This window comes from Saimiri boliviensis, chromosome 1 (genome assembly GCF_048565385.1).
Source record: "Saimiri boliviensis isolate mSaiBol1 chromosome 1, mSaiBol1.pri, whole genome shotgun sequence".
Lineage (NCBI taxonomy): Eukaryota > Metazoa > Chordata > Mammalia > Primates > Cebidae > Saimiri > Saimiri boliviensis.
Window position 1 is genome coordinate 10,094,045 of NC_133449.1, and position 21,165 is coordinate 10,115,209.

General features: G+C 53.2%; 1 protein-coding gene across 7 annotated transcripts in view; it reads left to right on the forward strand.

The window, feature by feature from the left end:
- HPCAL1 (hippocalcin like 1) overlaps nucleotides 1-21,165 on the forward strand; it is a 123,729-nt gene that overhangs the window by 74,514 nt on the left and 28,050 nt on the right. The window contains exon 1 of one of the 7 annotated variants that reach the window (XM_039463710.2): nucleotides 10,895-11,090. The exons of the other annotated variants lie outside the window; for them this stretch is intronic. The gene's annotated coding sequence lies outside the window, so the exon portion shown is untranslated. Of the gene's footprint in view, nucleotides 1-10,894; nucleotides 11,091-21,165 lie in introns of those variants that run through there. 7 annotated transcript variants of the gene reach the window in all.

Genomic DNA, 21,165 nt, shown 5'->3' on the forward strand with positions numbered 1-21,165 from the left:
CATTCCGGTGCTGTTGTTTGCAGAGTGGCAAACTTTGAAGAATTGACCTAGATTTGAGCCCCAGATTGTCCTCTTAGCAACCGTGTGACCTGGGACAGGTTACGTAATGTCCAGACTTTAGTTTCCTCACTATACAACAGGGACAGGGATAACGTCTTTCTCTGAGAGTTGGAGGAAAAGGTGAAACCAAACGCATCCCCGTGATGCACCTTCTGCATGGCGGGCACTCAGCAGGTACTGGCTCCCTCCCTGCCCGACGGAATCGATGAAAAACTCTCAAATAAATAAATAGTTCAAGAGAGTAGCTGCAGATACAATATTTATATTAGCTGATGTGGTTTGGATGCGTGTCCCTTCCGAGTCTCATGTTGAAATGTGATCCCCAGCGTAGCAGGAGGGACCTGGTGGGAGGTGATTGGATCAGGGCCGGGGATCCTCATGAATGGCTTGGGCCTCCCCCTTGGTGATGAGTGAGTGACTTGGTCAATTAAAAGAGTGCGTCACCTCCCTATTCTCTTGTTCTGCTCTTGCCATGTGACACCCTGGCTCCCCATCGCTTCCCACCATGATGGTTAGCTCCACCATGCTTCCTGTACAGGCTGCAGATCTGTGAGCCAATGAAGCCTGTTTTCTTCATAAATGACCCAGTCTCAGCTATTTCTTTAGAGTAATGCAAACAGACTAACATATTAGCTGTAACCATCTATTAACATGTAATTTTAAAAGATTTCAGACTTGTGCTGAAGTTGTTATGTTGGTAGTGACACATTTGTCAAAACTCAGTGACCTGTACACCTACAAAGGTGAATTTTAGTGTGTGTAAAGTATGCCTTAATAAACTTGACTTTATAAAAAATCCCTGTTTTTTTTTTTTTTTTTGAGACGGAGTTTCGCTCTTGTTACCCAGGCTGGAGTGCAATGGCGCCATCTCGGCTCACCGCAACCTCTGCCTCCTGGGCTCAGGCAATTCTCCTGCCTCAGCCTCCTAAGTAGCTGGGATTACAGGCACGCGCCACCACGCCCAGCTAGTTTTTTGTATTTTTAGTAGAGACGGGGTTTCACCATGTTGACCAGGATGGTCTCGATCTCTCGACCTCGTGATCCACCCGCCTCGGCCTCCCAAAGTGCTGGGATTACAGGCTTGAGCCACCGCGCCCGGCGGAATCCCTGTTTTTTTGAGACTGGATCTTACCCAGACTACCGTACAGTGGCATGATCTTGGTTCATGGCAACTTCCACCTCCTGGGTTCAAGTAATCCTCCCACCTCAGCCTCCCAAGTAGCTGGGATTAAAGGCACGTGTCACCACACCTGGCTAAGTTTTGTATTTTTAGTAGAGACGGGGTTTCTCCATGTTGACCGGACTGGTCTCGAACCCCTGACCTCAAGTGATCTGCCCGCCTCGGCCCCACAAAGTGCTGGGATTACAGATGTGAGCCACTGTGGCCAGCCTTTATATCTCTTGAGTCTCACAAAATGTATATTTTATTTAAGTTTGCCATAAACAGAGTATTTTTACATACTGTAATGTAACCTATTTAACATAATAATTAAGTAGATATGTAGTCCCATTTTATTAAAATCATCCTTTGTGGCCCAGATGTGAAGGCAGTACTCTGTTCCTGGGTGTGTACCGTGACTTCTTTAATGAACACCCTGCTGTTGAGTACTGAGGCTGCCTCCTTCTAGAAGCACTGCTGAGAGGTGTGAGGAGGCTGCCATGCAGGCTGCGCCGCCCTGAGTAGCAGTTGGAAGGTGGCCGAGAGGAGCAAATGCACCCTTGCCCACAACCAGGCCTGCGACAGCGCTTCTCCGGTGCTTTACACGAGCAGCACTTCACCTGGGAATGTGTCTGGATAATGCATGGACGTAACTGGCATCCTGCCAGCTTCCCAACTTTCTGGACACCAATGCAGTCAATGGCTCTTACATGCCACAGGCACCTGCTGTGCCCACCTGCTGCCATCGGAGTGTCACGGCCACACCCCTGTCCCCGTCCTTTCACACACCATCTGCCCGAACACACTCTTCCACCCTCTGCGGGCAGGGCCCCCATCATCTCTGAAGCCCCCTGCCATCTCTTGGCAGTGCCTGACCCCCGCCCCCGGCTCCCGTGTCCTGCCCACCTCCCCGCACTGGCACTTCCTGAGCAGTCCTGGCTGAGCATCACTCTGAGGGCAGACCCTGGCCTGGCACCGAGATACAAAACATTATGAGGGTGTTCTGTTGAGGAACAGTGAGTCCAGTGTGAACAGTGAACACAGAAACATAAAGAGACATCCAGAGTCACCCCAGGGCAGCGAGCCACCGAGGGGTCCAGGCACGGGGAGGGCATTTGAGGGCAGTGAGCCACCAAGGGGTCCAGGCACAGGGAGGGCGTTCAAGGGTGGTGAGCCACTGAGGGGGCAGGGCAGGCTCAGGGATGGCATTTCAGGGAGTGTGGGGAAGGAGGGCTGGAGGCGGGAAAGATGCGGGTTGAGCATGGGTGAGGTGGGGAGGGCATGGGTGAGGTGGGCAGGGTCCTGACTTTGGCTGAAGGCCTTAGTTGACCAAGGTGGTAATTTCTAGTTCTGCGACCTCAAGACAGGCCAGACACTGGAGGATGGGATGACACTGGCCCTCCTGGGGTCACCTGTCTGGGTTTCGGTTCTTGATGGGGTTTAGGATGTGGCGGGACCCTAGGAAGGTGCCAGCGCCTGGATTCTCTGGCATCTTCCTGAGTCAGGACTCTGCAGCTACCTTGCCCAAGAAAAAGTGGAGAAAGGTGGTTTCATGTTTTGGGTTTTTTGTTTGTTTGTTTTTTGAGACAGAGTTTTGCTCTTGTTGCCCAGGCTGGAGTGCAATGGCACAATCTCAGCTCTGCAAACTCTGCCCCCAGGTTCAAGCAGTTCTCCTGCCTCAGCCTGCTGAGCCGCTGGGATTACAGGCGTGGACCACCACACCTGGCTAATTTTGTGTTTTTAGGAGAGAGAGAGGTTTCTCCATGTTGGTCAGGCTGGTCTCGAACTTCCCACCTCAGGTGATCCGCCCACCTCTGCTTCCCTGAGTGCTGGGATTACAGTCATGAGCCACCGTGCATGGTGGTTGCTTTTTTTTTTTTTTTTAAGACTGCTTTGAAGGGAAGTGTGGGACCCCTTTGCACAGTGAATATTTCCAAGGCTTGTGGGGGTCAGAGAGATTTGGTTGCAGCTGCTAGTTTTACTTCCTGTCCTGGTAAAGGAGGGTGTTTGCCTCAGCCCTCTCCAGCTGCCATAACAAAGCACTGCAGATCCACTGCCTCAACGCAGACACTGACACTCAGCTCTGGAGGCGCGAGGTCTAGATCAAGGCGTCCGCAGGTCAGGTTTTGGGGAGGGCTCTTCCTGCTTTGCAGGTGGCTTTTCCCTCTGTGTCCTCCTGTGGAATGAGCAAGCTCTAGCCTCTTCCTCGTCTTACAAGGACCCTAATACCATCATGGGGGCCTCACTCTCCCGACCTCACTACCAGCTAATTCCTTCCCAAAGGCCCCGCCTCCTACCACCATGGCCGTTGGGGTTAGGGCACCTGTGCACGTTTGGGAAGAGGGCACAATCGTTCGGTCCGTGGCCGCCCTGCGTGTTCCAGGGGGACTGGAGAGAGGCTGCTGTTTGCTGGGCACCTGAGCTGGTTATAGATGCTAAATCTTCATGGTAGAAAATGTGGGAAATGCAGACAAAATGATAATACATCATCCTACAATTCAGGGATCATCACAGAAGACATATGGGTTCATTTCTTTCGGTCAATATTCATTTACAGCGACGCAGGGAGACCCATGCTGTAATTGAGACAGGCTACGTATTTGTTTCAGGTCCCACTTTTTCTTTCTACTTAAGACCATATCATTTCATTTCCTATGTCATTAAAAATTATTTGTGGCTGGGTATGGTGGCTCATACCTGTAATCCTAGCACTTTGGGAGGCCAAGGCAGGCAGATCACCTGAGGTCAGGAGTTCAAGACAGCTTGGCCAACATGGTGAAACCCCATCTCTACTAAAAATATAAAAATTAGAGGGGTGTGGTGGCACACACCTATAGTCTCAGCTACTCAGGAGGCAGAAGCTGAGGCTTGAGAATTGCTTGAACCCGGGAGGTGGAGGTGGTAGTGAGCTAAGATCACGCCATTGCACTCCAGCCTTAGCAACAGAACAAGACTTCGTACCAAAAAAAAAAAAAAAAAAAAAAATTGTAAGCATAACTTTTTAAAAAAAACTCAGTTTCACTCTTGTCTGCCAGGCTGGAGTGCAGTGGTGCTATCTCCGCCCAGTGCAACCTCCGCCTCCCAAGTTCAAGCGATTCTCCTGCCTCAGCCTCCTGAGTAGCTGGGATTAGAGGGGCCTGCCATCACACCTGGCTAATTTTTGTGTTTATGGTAGAGACGGGGTTTCACCATGTTGGCCAGGCTGGTCTCGAACTGCTGACCTCAGGTGATCTACCCACCTCAGCCTCCCAAAGTACTGATACAGGCGTGAGCCACCGTGGCTGGCCTAAGCATAGCTTTTAATGGCAAGTCGCAGAAGGTTTTGGACTTGGATGTGATTCATTTCAGCCCTGAATTTCATGGAAGGCCACCCCCCATACCCTCCCCAGAGACATCAGGGCACAGTGGGGAGTTGGGACCAGACACTGCCCTTGTGTTCTCCCTACACGACCACTCTGCCTGCATCAGCCAGAAGTGTCTCTAGGTCTGCAGCTCGAAGGCCACAGTGCGTGATTCTGAAGACTGCATTTGAAGTTCAGCCTTGCAGCCTTCCAGAAACCTGTGTCTCTCTTTTTCTGCTTGTAAACGTCCCTCTCTACTGGTTTCCCAGAAAAATCGTGAGGATGAGTGAGGTGTTGCTTGTGGAAGTTACTGTGGAGGGAAGGTGTTTGGGACGTTCCATGGGCAGTGCTGGGAGGCCACCCGTGCCTTCTAGGGGTGGCCCATGGGGGTCCTGATGGACAGGTCTGACTCCTTTTCTTGGTGGGTTGGGCTGGGCTGTGGGAGGAGCTATGGACTGAGCCCTCCAAGTTCTGCGATGGGAGCTGAGTGGTGGGACAGTTAGGTGGCTGTGCAGACAGTCTGATGGCCTGGCCTCCAAGGCCTTGAGGGATGGGATGACCGTGACCACTGGATGTCCCTCAATAGGCTTTGCCTTCACCCTGCCAGCAATTTCACCGTCTGCTTTATAAGCCCTGTTATGTTCATCAGATTGGCTAAGGGTGCAAAACTGCAATGCTGTTAGATTCCAGAGTCTCTGGTTGCTTGAAAGGATGAGCTGAAAATAAGATGAAATTTCGCATGGCTAAAGGCAGGCTTTGTGCTATGGTTTAAGTATAGAGTTGTTCATTCATGAGAGTATGGGTTTGGAAGAAAGTGGGGTTGGAGGGGCTTGAGCGCACTCAGAACCGGTGGCTCTTTCTGTCTGTCCCCAGAGCCACCCCTACGCTGGAATCAAAGGTCCCCCAGTTCAGGCATGACCTCTTGCAGGGAGGGTGGACTCCCTGACCCGAGTCCACCTGGAGGTCCAGGCAAGAATTAGACTCACTTCAGAAAAGCTCTGCCCAGATCGAACTGCACTAGTGCCTGGGGCTCAGAGCTGCAGACTGAGCACGTTGTGCAATTGATGGGCTGCTTTTCCCTTTGCCACAGTAGATTTGCAATGATGAAAAGCAAATCCAGCTTAGTCAGAAGGGTGCAAGGTTCACCTGGTCTGGCGACAGCAGCTCCTATGCTCTGGGGTAGTGAGAAAGTGTATGGGCAGGTTGGCAAATCAGCCACGTGTGTGTGCCCTGGGCTCAACCCCTACCTTAGTGGGCACACCGGGGTCCACGAGACCCAGGGACTATTATATAGGGTCCGCTGGGGCCAGGTGTGTGGATGGGTGCGGGTTGTGTTGTTGAATTGACTGCCCCCTAGGATTTTTCCAACCAGACCAATCTGCTGGGACCAGCCTTCCGGTGCTATGCCAAAGGCCTCCCCAGCTGTGATCCATTCAGGCCTAGAAAGCTGGGGATGCTGACTGCCACCACCCACTGGCCTCCATGGTGTGTCCACAGAGAGCCACCTTCCTGCAGGGCAGAGCTACTTCTGCCTGGGTGTAGGAGTTTCTTGTAAAGTTCCTAGCAGGGCTGCCCCGTTTAACCTACCCCTCCCCATTCTCTCTCTCTCTCTCTCTCTCTCTCTCTCTGTCTTTCGCTCTCTCTCTCTGCATGACTAACTCTTATTCACTCTTCAGATCTTTGTTTAGATGTCACCTACTCTGGGAAGCATTCCCAGATTCCAGGTGGGGCTAGAGACCCCTCTGCAGGCTCCCCTGCATCCTGTACTCACTCACCTATGGCACATATTCTCCAAAATCTCCTGGGCACTTAACACACTGTGGGTTCCTTGAAAATAGGAATCACTCTTGTTCTCTGTTGCATCTGTAACACTTAGGATGGTGCCTGGGACGTAGTAGGAGTTCAATTAAGAATGTTTTGGCTGGGTGCGGTGACTCACACCTGTAATCCCAGCACTTTGGGATGCCGAGGCAGGCGGATCACTAGGTCAGGAGTTTGATACCAGCATGGCCAATGTGGTGAAACCCTGTCTCTACTAAAAATACAAAAATTAACCAGGCATGGTGGCATGTGCCTGTAGTCCCAGTTACTTGGGAGGCTGAGGCAGAAAAATCACTTGAACCTGGGAGGCGAAGGTTGCAGTGAACCGAGATCACACCACTGCACTCCAGCCTGGGTGACAGAGCAAGACTCCATCTAAAAAATAAAAAAGAGAGAATGTCTTGGATGAGTGCAAGAATGCCTAAATGAGACTTCAGTTCCAGCTTGAAGAGCAGCCCACGACCTGATGAAGAAGTTCAAGTGTGGGAGCCGCTGGGCATGTCGATGGCCCGGGTCTTCCGGATGACTGCTTGTGCAGGACGGTGGCAGCCCCTGAGTTCTCATGGGGACTGGTGAGCAGAGTGGGGCCCCAGGATGCCTGATGGCCCTGTCTGAGGTGTCCAGGTGCCCCTGAGGTGAGCACCACCCAGAAGATGCATGTATCTGTGAAATACTGGATAGGCCCTTAGTCCAACCACAGAGGCACCTGAGCTCCTTAAAGGATTCCGCAGGGATGTAAGGTTGTGCTTTGAACCTTACAGAGTCGCGAGTCTGCGGAGCCCCAGCTCAGGTTCCGCGCAGGGACCTGGAATCTCCCCGCCCACCGTAGGAGACCGGCTCTAGCGCGTCTCTTGCCGCCTCGGGTCTGGGTCTCCATGTGGAGGCACTAAGTGGCAAAGTGGCTGTGACAGTCCCTCTAGATTGTAATGCGCGCTGTGTGGAGATGTTGATGTCCCAGGGTCAACTTGGCGCGGTCACGTCAGGCCGGACTCCAGGGACGGTGTTTGTCAGCCTGTCTTCTGAGCAAGTTGGGGTGTCCTCCCTCCATATCAACCTGGCCCGGGTTCTCTGTGCCACCAGAACATCTTGTCATTTGGGATTCCTGATGGGACATTTTGAGACTTTGGTTCACAGTAAAGATCGGTCTTGTGTGATCTTAAAGTAAATAGGGCTTAAAAACAAATGGCTGTCAGGGAATTGTAAATCCCACACCGATGAGAACAGCCCAAACCCAGGACACTCAGCACCAGATGCAAGGGAGGACGGGAAGCCACAGCCACGCTCATTCACGGCTGGTGGGAACGCAAAACAGTGCAGCCACCTTGAAAGACAGTTTGACAGTTCCTTAGAAAGCTAAACACACTTTTACCCTGTGATCCAGCAATCATGCTCCTTGATATTTACCCAAAGGAGTTAAAAAAAACCTGTGTCCACACAGAAACCTGCGCATGGATGTGTATAGTGGCCTTATTCATAACTGCCACAAGCTGGAAGCCGCAAACGTGTCCTTCAGTAGGCGAATGGATAAAAACCTGTGGAGCGCCCGGACAATGGAGTATTATTCCACAGCACTAAGAAGAAATGAGCTAGCAAGCCAAGCCGGAAGACATGGGGGAGCTCGTTTGCACGCGGCTGAGAGAGAGGCCGATCTGAAAAGGCTGTGCCTGCGGAGGACCGCGCCCTGTGACATCCTGGGAAAGGCAAAGCTATGGAGATAAGAAAGATCAGTGGTTACTAGGGGTTGGGAGCGAGGGAGGGATGAACAGGCAGAGCACCAGCATTTTTAAGGCAGTGAAACTGCTCTGCATGAGACTGTAGTGGTGGAGACGTGTCATTCCACACTTGTCAAAACCCATAGAATATACAGCACCAACAGTGAGTCCTGCTGTAACCTACGGACTTGGCTAACAATGAAGAGTCAGGGTGGGTTCATCAGTTGTAACAGACAGCCACCCTGGGGGTAGACAGGGTGGAGGGGTGTCGAGAACTCTGTGCTTTCCACCTGATTTTGCTATAAACTAAACAGCTCTAAAAAGTAAAGTTCATTAATTTTTTAAAAAAAAGGAAATGGCCATATGCCGTGAGCTGCATGGAGGGCACGCGTCCCCAAGCAAGTCAGCTAGAGCAGAGGCAGGAGCGAATAGCTCTATCTGGCACTGGGTGAGAAGCTACAGGTACTGCCCCCTCCCTGCTCCCGTGTGGGACCCAGTGAAACCCTCCTGTGCCCGGCTGCAGCTCTGAGTGGGGAGTGTGTTCTCCATAGCAAATCAGCCACGAAGGCTGCATACCTTCCTGTTTCTGCCCGGCTACACCACAGGGCACTTGGCCCTTTTCCTGAGCACTCGAAGCTGCATTTCCTCGAGCTTCTTCCTGTTTCGGAACAGGAGGGGAGTGGCGGCTCGCATGTGCAGGACTTTCCAGGGCAGTGGTATGCGGGACGCGCTGCGGCACCTTAGACCCGCCTCTGGGAATGAGGTGTGGATTAATCCACACACCCCGTGCCACTAATCTGCCACTGGTCGAAAGGTGAGTCTGTGCTGGTGCGGTGACTCATGTCTCTCATCCCAGCACTTTGGGAAGCTGAGGCAGGAGGACTGCTTGAGCCCACGAGTTCTAGACCAGCCTAGGCAACATAGTAATACCTCGTTTCTACAAAAAATAAACAGAATTAGCCTGGCATGGTGTCACGTGCCTGTGGTTTCAGCTACTCAGGAGGCTGAGGTTGGAGGATCACTTGAGCCAAAGAGGTTGAGGCTGCAGCAAGCCAAGGTCACACCACTGCACTCCAACCTGGGTGACAGAGTGCACCCCCCGAGCCCCCCTCCCTTTTTTTTGAGACCACATCTCACTCTCTCACCCAGATTGGAGTACAGTGCTGTGATCTTGGCTCACTGCAACCTCCGCCTTCTGAGTTCAAGCAATTCTCGTGCCTCAGTCTGCTGAGTAGCTGGGATTACAGGTGCTCACCACCACTCCCAGCTAACTTTTGTATTTTTGGTAGAGACGGGTTTCACTACGTTGACCAGGCTGGTCTCAAACTCCTGGCCTCAAGTAATCCACCCACTTCAGCCTCCCAAAGTGCTGGGATTACAGGCCTGAGCCACCGCAACTGGCCCTGAATGAAAAAAAAAAAAGGTAAATCTAAGAAGTGACTAATAGGGGAATGTGTTTGTGAAGTTTCCTTACCTCGGCGCTGTCGAAATTTGGAGCAACATAATTCTTTGGTGTGGGGGGTGGGGGGGCTGTCCTGTGCACTGGGGCGCTTAGCACTATCTTTGTGCCATCCATAAGGTGCTACGATGCTAGGGCATGTGTCCCCTCAACTCCCCAGTTGTAATAACTAAAAACGTCTCCAGGTTGAAGTCACTAAATTATATGTGCACACATGTAACTACACACGCATACATGCACATGTGTGCACACACCCGCATCCACACACATCTTTTGCTGGTGGCTCTGGATTGGCAAGCTTGCTCCCTGGCTGCAATCAGCATCCTAATACCTGCCCCGTCCTTTAAAATAAACCTCCCAATCAGGCAGACAACAGAACAACCCCAGATCTCCACCATCGGGGTGGGGACAAGGTGACGGAGATGGCGCGCTGGCTGGAAGGTCATTTCTTTCTTCAGCCATGTCAGATGAGCCACTTCCCCTCACTGGGATTGGGATGGGAGCTGCCAGTGGTGTTCTTTCAAAAGACCCCTTGTGGGAGCAGAGAGGTGGAGGGCGAGAACCCCCCTCTGCACATCCATGTTGGATGCGTGTTTGGAGGGAAGGATTTTGAGGCCCATTTTGGGGATACGGGAAGCAACTGAGGCTGCCACCTCTGGGGTCCCCTCACTCACATTCACCGCTGCCCTCCACAACCTGCCATGCTTCTGTGGTGCCAGGTGCTGTGCTGGGCACTGGTGCAAACCCCTCCCCTGTGGGGCTACAGATGCGAATCTGCAACTCCCAGAAAAGTGGAATTTCAGTGGCAGAGGGGGCTGAAGGGGCGGTGCTCAGTGCTATAAAAGCCAGCGGCTGGGAGTTTCGGGGGCTTTCTTAGGGAGGGACCCTGAGCTGGGGTCTAAAGAAAGAGCAGTTGACTGGGGAGCTAGGGAGTGTTCCAGGCAGGGAAAACAGTGTGGTGGCCGCCGGGGCTTGCACTTTTAAAGAAAGCTTCAGACTTCTCTTTCTGATGGTGAAATGAGCTGAGCAGACTGAAATCAAAGGTGTGAAAATAAAGATAGAGGCGACGGGAAGACCCCGCTGTGAGTGGCTGCCATGGAGTGCACGTGTGTGTGAGCTGCTGTGTGGTTCCTTGCCATCTTCCCGTCAGCCCCTCCCAGCCTCTGGGCCTAGAGAGGCTGAGAATCTGAGCTAAGACCACCTAGTGGTGTGAGGCTGGCCAGCCATGCTTACATCCCTGGGGGACTCCAGGACCCCAGTGCTTCCCAGTGGTGGCTTCAGCTCCAGGACACTTGGGAATGCAGTGTCCAGGGCTGAACTCCAGGAGGTTGTATGGGACAGGGCCCAGGAATCTGCATTATAGCGAGCACCTGCTCCAGGCTTGCTTCCCGGGCAGGGAGGCTTAGTGATCCGAGTTCCTTGGGTACAGGCACTTGCTGCTTCTCTCCGAGGCCGAGCCGGGCTGTGATGTTTTCATCCAGTGTACTGGGCTGATTTCACTTGCGGATGCAGATTGAGAAGCTGTGGAAGAGATCACGGTGAGCTGTCTGCATGGGTGATGGTGGCATCCAGTGTCTGCTTGGCCAAAGGTGTCACTAATAGGATTTGCCGAGCCTTTTAGATGTTTGTGTCGAGACGGCTGCTGCGGGAACCCAGAGGCTGCTCATTTGTGGGGATGAATAATTTATTTCTGTTTTCAGATGACTTATTCCTTCATCACAGACGCTGCAGCCGAGCTCCTGCGTGTTCTGTAAGGCTCCTGATTAAGTGGTTTCAGCAGGAGAATTTGGCTTAATCCCCCACTTCCCTGGACACATGGTTCCAGGCTGCTGCTTTGCCGGCTGCGTTTCAGGGGTGTCTGGAGCCCCTCCATTCTGGGTGCTTTTCTTCCTGCTTTGCCTATTTGGGGAGCCTGGCTGCCGAGCATGTGCTGGCCCTGGGTTTCAGGGTTGTCCGGCTATTAGGATATTAATGGCGATAACACAGCAGGACTCGAGTGTGATAAGCTGAGCCGCATAAGGTCACGGTTGCTCTTGAAGGTCTCGGACTTTAACAAGGGCCAGGCTCACCCCAGCCCAGGTAGCTCCCTCACCTCCTCAGGGTTTCCCTGACATCAGTTTCGACATGTGCCTTCTGCCCGGGCCACCGTGTTGATCCTCTGGGTCCACGGCTCAAGAGCCCACCATGGCTCCCTGTGGCCAAATGCAGCCTGAACTCAGTATTCAGAGCCCTTCGAGAATGGGCTTGGTCCTTTCTGCCTGGGCTCGCTTGCAGGGCTCTGTGCTCCGAGCTGCCACTCGCTGACTCATTCACTGCATGTTTATCGCTTTGTTGTTTCAGCACTGAGTGGGTCTGTGGAAGCTTTGGAATGTTTGCTGAGAGTCTGCCCAGCTGCAGAGGCTGGGAAGGGGCTTTGATGTGGGGAGCAAGACCCCGCCCCGGGTTACAGGTGGGCCCTCCCAGGTGGCCCAGGGCCCTGGCGGGGAGGGGCTGAGACGGCAGCGTGGGAGAGTCTCAGGATTTTTGGCATCTTGAATCGGCCCACTGGGTGAGATTGAGGCCCCAGGTGGGTGTCAGGGTGTTGAATGCCAAACCACAAAGGTCTGCAGGCTGGGGAGGCTGTCGTCAGTGGTGGGGGGCATTCCAGCCCGGTGGAGGAGACCATGCTGCAGATGGCCAGCTGGAGCACCCCCCACCAGCCCCGCTGCCTGCACCCCCTTCCACCTCTCCATAGGCCCGCCTCAGGCCCCACCCACCCTCTGCGCTGCCTTGCACGGCACTGCTTACTTTCACTGCAGAGGCTCACTGGGGGCGCTTTCCACCCCCTATGGCTCTTTGGGTAAGGTCTGGTCTCCAGCCTCTCCATGAGGCAGGGTGCGGTGTCGGGGAGTGGCTGGTGGGAGAAGCAGGGCTGGCAGGCCAGGTGGGCCCAAGTGTGGTTCCTGGCACAGTGCTGGTGGCTGTGTCCCCCGGGGCAAGTGGCTCAAAGCCTGTTTTTCATCTATAGATGGGGGGGATGGTCTGTGTCTTTCCAGCACCCATGAGGAGCAAGTGAGACAGGGTGTGACCTTTGAGGGCTCCTAAGGGGGACCCATAAATGCCACGTTCAGCCTTCCACGTTAAGGACCATGAGTCCAAAGAGTAGCCCCATGTGAAGCCACCTCCTCCAGTCAGCCTCCTGGCACTCCTCAGGTGGAATGCCCACAGTACCCTGGAGGAAGCAGTCCTGCAGAGGAGGCAGTCCTGGAGAGGGGTGTCGCATTGGAGGCTGGCTGCAGCCTGCTGTGGGGCATGTCCACGTGGAGGGGCGCCTGGTGTATCCCCCACCCTGTCACCCCCACAGCGTTCCTGGTGCTCTGGGTACCTGCTGTTCCTAAGCCATTCTAGTGGACACAGGGACCACCTCACCAGGGACAGCGTGGCCCCGTGCTGCTGAGCGGGTGATACTGACCCGGGTTCCAAACTGCATTCCTGCTGGCCCTTCGTCCTGCTCCTCCAGTGTCATCATTAACACAGCTTGAGAGGGACTCAGAGAGGCTTGTGGCCCCGGCTCATGTGACCATGGCCAACAGCTGAAAGGTGACTTGTGGCCTGAACACCTGCAAGGGACACTTACTCAGATGCCTGAATCTTTGCATCTCTGCCCAGCAAATGAAAGCACCTGGAGTGTGACCCGGCCACACTGGCCCTGTGAGCCGACTTGAGACCCTTTTTCTCAAGGCGTGCTTGTTCAAGCGCACAGTGGAAGGGTTGGGCGAGATGGGTGTTTTTTTTTTTTTTTCTTTTTCATTCTTTGCAGTTGCCTATTTTCCTCGCCAGTGAAGCCGCAGCGGAGGTCTGTGTGTTGGGCGGGTGAAGTGGCCGTGAGGGGCGGGGGGAGCCCTGGATGCGTTTCCTCCCTGCCCTTGCAGGACGCGCCTGGGACCCTCAGCCGCCAGAGGACAGTTGGAGGCTTCTGACCTAGGGTTCTAGGGTCTCCTGAGGAGGTCAGAGGCTTGTCTAGCCGAGACAGACAGCGGATAGTCAGCGTGTCTGCGGGCAGGAGGCTCCCCAGACAGAAAGTGCTGGACTGGGAAGGGGTTTATTGTTCCCCGCCTCCCCGGGGCTGTTGGCATTTCCCTTATGGCAGCCTCACTGTTCTGACGTTGGCAAAGATTTGTTTTATCTTCCTCCATCCGGAAGAGGAGGTGCCTCAGACGCCGCCCAAGAAGACAACAAGCAGGCTCTTTATGCCCCTGGTCCGAGGGTCGGGGGCATTCAGGAGCTGTGGCCGGGGTGCCACCGACTGGCTGGGGAGGGTCCGAGAATTCTGTGAATGAGCAGCGAGCTGTTTCCCTTTCCTTCCTGCCTATGGAAGGTCATGAGTGAACAAACCAGTTTCAGTCTCAAGGAAACAGCATGTTTAGAGGGGACCTGTCCCCACCCCACCCCCGCCACGGGGAGAGGACTGCAGGTCTCACAGCTCCCTTCTCTCTCTGCTGCCCCAAAGTCCAGGGACTCCTCTGATTTCTCTCCCTGGTGCCTGGTATTTTTGTAGCACTCTGGTTTTCAAAGTTCTTCTATAGCAATTGTGCTTAAAGTAAAATATAAACTCCATCCCCAGCCCCCAAGCCCCACTCCCCGCTGACCTCATCTCTTACTGGGAAGTCCAGTCTGTGTCCCCAGCCACAGCAGTGAACACCTTGTCGGTGTTTAAAAGTCCAGGTCGGGCTGGGCACGGTGGCTCACGCCTGTAATCCCAACACTTTGGAAGGCCGAGGCAGGCAGATCAATCACGAGGTCAAGAGATCGAGACCATCCTGGCCAACATGGTGAAACCCCGTCTCTACTAAAAATACAAAAATTAGCCAGGCGTTTGGCATGCACCTGTAGTCCCAGCTACTTGGGAGGCTGAGGCGGAAGAATCGCTTGAACCCGGGAGGCGGAGGTTGCCGTGAGCTGAGACTGCACCACTGTGCTCCAGCCTGGCGACGGAGCAAGACTCCATCTCAAAAAAAAAAGAGTCCAGGTCACGCAGCATCTTAGTGGGTACCGTGGACCCAATGTGTGTACGCCCCAAATTCCTGTGCAGAGACCCTCACTCCCAGTGGGGTGTTCTTACGAAGGGGCCTCTGGTAGGTGATGTGGCCGTGAGAGCAGAGCTCCCATGATGGGATCAGTGCCTTTATGGGAAGAGGGGGCGAGCCAGACCTGCCTCTGCTGTCTGCCATGCAAGTGTATAATGAGAAGGTGAGGTAGGAGGCAGGAATCAACTCCAGAGGTAGGACTTGGACACCAGACTCAATTCAGGACTAGCTAAAACAGGGCCAGGATGGAAACAGCTTTCCGTAGATGCGCCCACCTGGTGTACCATGTCAGTTTGCCACTGCCATGGCGACACCCAGAAGCTATTGCCCCTTTCCATAGCAATGATCTGACGACCTGGAAGTTACCAACCTTTTCCTAGAAATTTCTGCGTAACCCACCCCCTAATTTGCATGTGATTAAAAGTGGGACTAAGTCTGACTACAGCCCTGCCTCTGAGCGGCTGCTCTGGGCACATTGCCTATAGGGTAGCCCTGCCCTGCAAGGAGCAGCCCCTCTGTGCCGCTGTGCATGGCCACTTCAGTAAAAACTGCTGATACCACTGGCTCGCCTTGAATTCTTTCCTGGGTGAAGCCAAGGACCCTCCTGGGCTAAGCCCCAGTTTGGGGGCTACTTGCCCTACATCAACAGGAGCCATCAGTACACCAGGAAGAGAGCCCTCCCCAGAACCCAGCCATGCCACCACCTTCATCTTGGACTTCCAGTCCCCAGAACTGTAAGAGGTAAATATTTGTCCCTGAAGCTACCCAGTCTATAGTAATTAGTTCAAACAGCCTGGACTAAGACACAGTGTGGAAGTCTGGCTTCTTCACTCAGCACTGTCGTTGTGAGATGCATCTGTCGTGTGTGGCATTGAGGTTCATTCTGATTGCTGTACAGGGCTCCCTTGTGACTATATTCCAGTTTCTTTGCCCATGCAATGTACATGGATATTTGGATGGTTTCTAGGATGGGGCTGGGACAAATGGTGCAGCTGAGTGTCCCTGCACATGCTTTTTGGTGCACGTGTCCTTCTTTCTGTTGGACATACATGAAGGAGGCGAGTTGCTGCTTCACGGGGCACATGTGTGGGCACCTTTAGTAAAAACGCCAGTTTTTCAAAGTGGTCATAGACTGTAGATTCCTTTTATTACGTGACAGGAGCTCAAATGCACTGGTAATGGGAATGGCAGCAGGAGCTACAGTGAGACACTACACATTCTCTGAATGTCCGGGATCCCTGCCAGCTGGTGCCCAGCACCCCAGGAACCAGGGGCTTGGTGCTGGGCACCGCCATGGCCACTTGCAGCTCAGGTGTTGGGTGGTCTCTCCAGACCTTCCCCTGTGTGAAGCTTGCAACCCATATGGTCTCATGTGGACGTCCTGGCTTCCACTGTGTGCCCTGTGGCTGGTCTCAGACCGCAGCCCACCCTGGTGGTCTCCGCAGGACACGTAGGTGCCTCTGTAACTCAGTGTCTTGAATTGAACCATGGGAGAAAAATGCCTCCATGAAGAAAGGTCACTGTACAAAACATCTGTATTCTGGGAGCGACTGTGCTTACCACCTGGGGCCACAGTGGAATTAGTCATTTGAAAATCATAGTCACCTCCAAAATAGTCATAATCCAAAACCATCCATCTTTCACTTCAGACCCCATTATAATTTTTTCTCCCTAAGGGACTTTGCTTCCTCATTATGTTGGATTTCAGAATATATTAAAATAATTTGTCATCTCTCGAGCACACATCCGCCCACGGTGAGCAAGCAGGAGAGGCCATTTCCGGCTTTCTGCAGGTCCCGGTGAGCACGTGAAGCCTGTGCCTGGGCAAGAGCTTGGGTGCTGGGAGGAAGAAGCTTTTCCAGCACCCTTTGCCAAAGACCAGCCAGCCAGGGAAATGGGCACCAAACCTCTCCAGGACTGGGCCAAGAGGGAGGAACTGACCCAGAAATAGCCCCGGAACCATAACCTGCTTAGACCGTGACCTGCAGTACCCAGGGTGGCAGCCTGGGCTGTTTGTGGACTTGAGCTGAGAGTTCCTCTAGTGGAAACTCCCGAACATGCACATTCCTGAGGGCCTGGGCTCCGGCTCCACCCCCAGCGGACGGGGTCACCACCTTGAAGGCAGAGAGATCTTAAGAGCTTGTCTCTGACTGCCCACCAGATGCCCAGCACACATGTGCGTGCACACCACTGAGCCATGGGCTTCTCAAAGGTGGGGATGCTGTCCCTGTGCCTAACACACATGGTGGGCACTCAGCATGGGTTTGCAGGGCCTGGGGGGAGTTCTCCAAGGCAGTTTGTAGCTCAGCTTCAGCACCTTCCTGGGGGCGCAGCCCTGGATTTGAGGCTGCCAGGTTGTTGCGGTCAGCTAAGTTGGTACCTGTTCATCTCTTCGCCTCTGTAGGGTGACCAGCACTGAGACTGTTACACCCCCTGGCTGCAGGGCTTGGGAGTGCCGCACTCGGGCCCCTTGCTCTTGTGAGTCTGCTCTTTGCTGTCCCGTCTCCTGGCATAGAGGAGTAGGAGGAGATTGACTTAGATTCCTTTTTATTTAAAAAAAAAAAAAAAAAAAAAAAAGCTTTATGGAAATGTAATTCACATACCCTACCATTTACCCATTTAGAGTATACAGTATATACAATGTAAAGTATACAATGCAGTGATTTTTAGTATATTCAGGTGCGAGTGCAGCTATGACCACAGTCAACTTTAGAGTGTTTTCGTTGATCCAAAAGGAAACCCCTCCCCTTTAACTGCGAACCCTTCTTTCCCCATCCCCTCTTCTGCCAGCCCAGGAAACTATGAATCTACTTTCTGTCTCTGTCCTGGACATTTTATATGGATGGAATCATACCACATTTGTGCTTTTGTGTCTGGCTTCTTTCATGATATTTTGGGGATTTTGTTGTTGTTTTTTAAGATGTGGTCTTGCTCTGTCCCTTGGGCGGGAGTGCAGTGGCAGGATCATAGCTCACTGCAGCCTTGAACTCCTGGGCTCAAGCGATCCTTCCACCTCAACCTCCTGAGTAGCTGGGACTACACGCATGCACCACCACGCCTAGCTTATTTATTTATTTATTTATTTATTTATTTATTAGTGATGAGGTCTCACTATGTTGCCCAGGCTGGTCTCACAGTCCTGGGCTCAAGCGATCCTCCCACCTTGGCCTCCCTTAGTGCTGGGATGACAGGTATGAGCCACCACACCTGGCCAAGAATTGGTATTGCCTAAATGCTTGTAGAATTCAGTGGTGAAGCTACCTGGCCAGGGCCTTCCTTTGTGGATAGTGTTTTGATTCCTAATTCAACCTCTTCACTTGTTGCAAGTCTTTCAGATTGCGTCTTTCTTGAGCCGGTTCTGGTAGTTCACTTGGCTCAGGTGTTGCAGGCCTCTCTCTGCTCGTTCAGTCCTAGTTGACATTTATTGAGTTCTTCTCATGTACCAAGCATTTATCGTGCATTAGCTCATTTAATCTTTACAAAAACTTGATGCGCTAGGTAGTACTATTATCATCTCCATTTTACAAATGTGGGAGTGGAAGCAGGGATTGGTGAGATGACAGGTTAAGGTCACACCGCTAGGAAATAGTCCAGCCGGGTTTTGAGCCCAGACGGTCCGGCCATGCAGCCCCGGGCTTGCCACGTGCTGCAGTTCTCCAGAGACTCAGAGAGGGGCCTGAGGCCTGACATAATCAAAGGCTGGGGTAGGAAGGGTCCGGAAGGACCCAGGAAAAGCATGTGTGTAAAGGGCTCACACCCCTAGTTGGGGAGTTCGGATGGCGCCTCCCAGGGCGTTCATTCTCTGACCTTTCCTCTCCCAAGCGCTCAGCCAAAGGGCAGCACAGAGCACCCTACCCTAGGGCGCGACACCCCAGCTGGCAAGAGTTTGAGCAGTAGAACTCTGCCCAACAGGTCTGTATGCATCACCCAGGCCTCTGCATTTTGCTCCTCTAGAGGAAGAGGCATGGCAATTTGTAAGACAATCACTAGACAGAAATCGGGAGCAACCAGACATAACTCAACATAATTATTTCTGCATAATGACTTCTGCTACTTGATTTTGTCTCGAGCCAGGACTGTAATCTCTATCTGTCATTGGAAAGCTGGTGGCCAGGGAGCCCCTGTGGCTTAGAGATAGAGCCAGGAGGAAATTTGCAATTTGAGTTAATGGAGTGTTCCCAAGCAGCCTGGAAGCCAGTGCCTTCAAGGTCTCTGGAACAGCAGACCCCCACCCCCACTCCTGCTAGGAAGCCTGGTGTCAGAGCTGGCCAGGCCTGCTTGGAGTCCAGCTCGCCCGCTTCGTCACAGATGGGGAAATGGAAATGGCAGAGGGCACAGGGTGTATGCCCAAGGCCACTGAGCAGCAGAGGCCAACCTGGACCCAGCACCTCCTCTCCACCCTGCCACCACCCAGCATTTTCCCCATCAGCTGGCCTGGCTGTCTGTCGGTGGGACAGAGAGGCGATGCCTCTGTGAGGCCGGTTACTGAGAGTGTCGGCCAGGCAGGGGTGCCCCCAGGACGCTGGAGACAGTGGGGCCTTGGCAGCCAGACAGCGAGGGACCTCAGTATGGTGGTTGGGTATGCTGCTTAAGCGTGCCCAGTGGCACTCACCTGCTCCAGCTGGGGCCACACAGAGGCCCCTCCTACCCCAGGAGTGTGCTGACTCACTGCATTCCATGGCCTCTTAAAATTCCCCTTTAGGCTGGGCGTGGTGGTTCACGCCTGTAATCCCAATACTTTGGGAGGCCAAGGCAGGCAGATGGCTTGAGCCCAGGAATTTGAGACCAGCCTGGGCAATGTAGTGAGATCTCATCTCTACTAAACATGAAAAAAATATATAGATTTGGGTGCACCTGTACTCCCAGCTACCTGGGAGGCCGAGACTGGAGGATTGCTTGGGCCTGGGAGGTCGAGGCTGCAGTGGGCTTTGATTTGCCACTGCATTCCAGCCTGGGTGACAGATCAAGACCCTGTCCCCACAAAACAAACAAACCCTTTTAAGTAACCAGAGCAGCTGAAAAGAATAGAGCAGGGGTTTGGGATTTGTGTCTTGGGCTCCCCACACCCCAGTTAGCCGAGAGTGACCTAGGCTGGTGACCCAGTCTCTTTCCTTCTCCCTAAAGAGTTGAGAATGAGCTCGCTACCAGGGCGGGTGGGAGGGGATGATGAACTGAGGACCTGGTGCATTCTGCTGCTGGCTCCATTCCTGGGTTTCTCCTCATGGAGAGTCCTTGACCCTGTCCGGGTCTTGATTTCTCTGAGTGTCAAAGCAGGGCGCGAGGAGCTGTGAGAGAACTTCACTGAGATCCTGGATGTGAAAGCACCATGGGAAAATACAGGGCAAGGTGGAGCGCACAGAGGAGCTTTAGTGGGTGAGCGTGCGCTATTTGGTAACTGTAATGGTGCGTGGCATCTGCGCACGTTTGTCAAAGCCCTCGGAGTGGCCCCCACCGAGAGTGAGCCCTGATGTGAGCTGTGGACCTGGAGGTGATGATGGTCAGTGCAGGCCCCTCAGTTGTAACAAATGGCGCGCTCTGATGGGGGATGTGGGCCATGGGGAAGGCTGTGGCCCGGAGTGCTGCAAAGGGTGTATGGGGACTTTCTGCTCAGTTTTGTTGTGAAGACCTAAAAAATAAAATATATTATTTTATTTTATTTTATTGAGATGTTTCACTCCATCACCCAGGCTGGAGTGCAGTGGTGTGATCTCTGCTCACTGCAACCTCCACCTCCCAGGCTCAGGAGATTGTCATACTTCAGCCTCCCAGGTAGCTGGGACTACAGGCACGCACCACCACACACGGCTAATTTTTTGGATTTTTAGTAGAGATGGCGTTTTGCCATGTTGCCCAGGGTGGTCTCAAACTCCTGGACTCAAGCAATCTACCTGCCTTAGCTTCCCAGAGTGCTGGGATTACAAGTGCAAACCACGGTGTCCAGCCTCTCTCTCTCTCTCTCTCTCTCTCTCTCTCTCACTCACACTCTCTCTCTCTCTCTCTCTCACACACACACACACACACACACACACACACACAAAATCTTAACAGCATAGTAACTTTGCAGTGAGAATTTCTGGTGGGAAGAGGCGTGACTTTGCTAGGTCTTCAATTCTAGCAGTGAGTTTACATTCGTAATTGGCCTACAAAATGCTATATTTAGGAAATGGTAGAAATTTAACTCTGAGCAAGATACACCCTATTTCCAATCACGTCTGAAGCATCTTGGGGACATTCATTTGTCAAACATTGATTACTCCTTGAGCACCTGCTGTGTCCAGGCTCTGGGCAGGAGCAGATGTACAGACATGAAGCAGGCGATTTCCTGACCTTGTGGAGCTCACAGTCGGTGGGGTGGGGAGGGGGGGTGGAAGGAGGGGAGAGGTGCAGCGCCCCCATTATGCAGGAGCGAGAGGAGCTCTGCTGGCATGCCGCACTGCGCTGAGGCTGCGTGTTCTAGTGGGCATTTGTAAAGCGGGATCCTTGCTATGAGGGAGAGAACCCTGTGTTGGGAGGAAGTAACTAGGGACTATGTGGTAGATACGGAAGA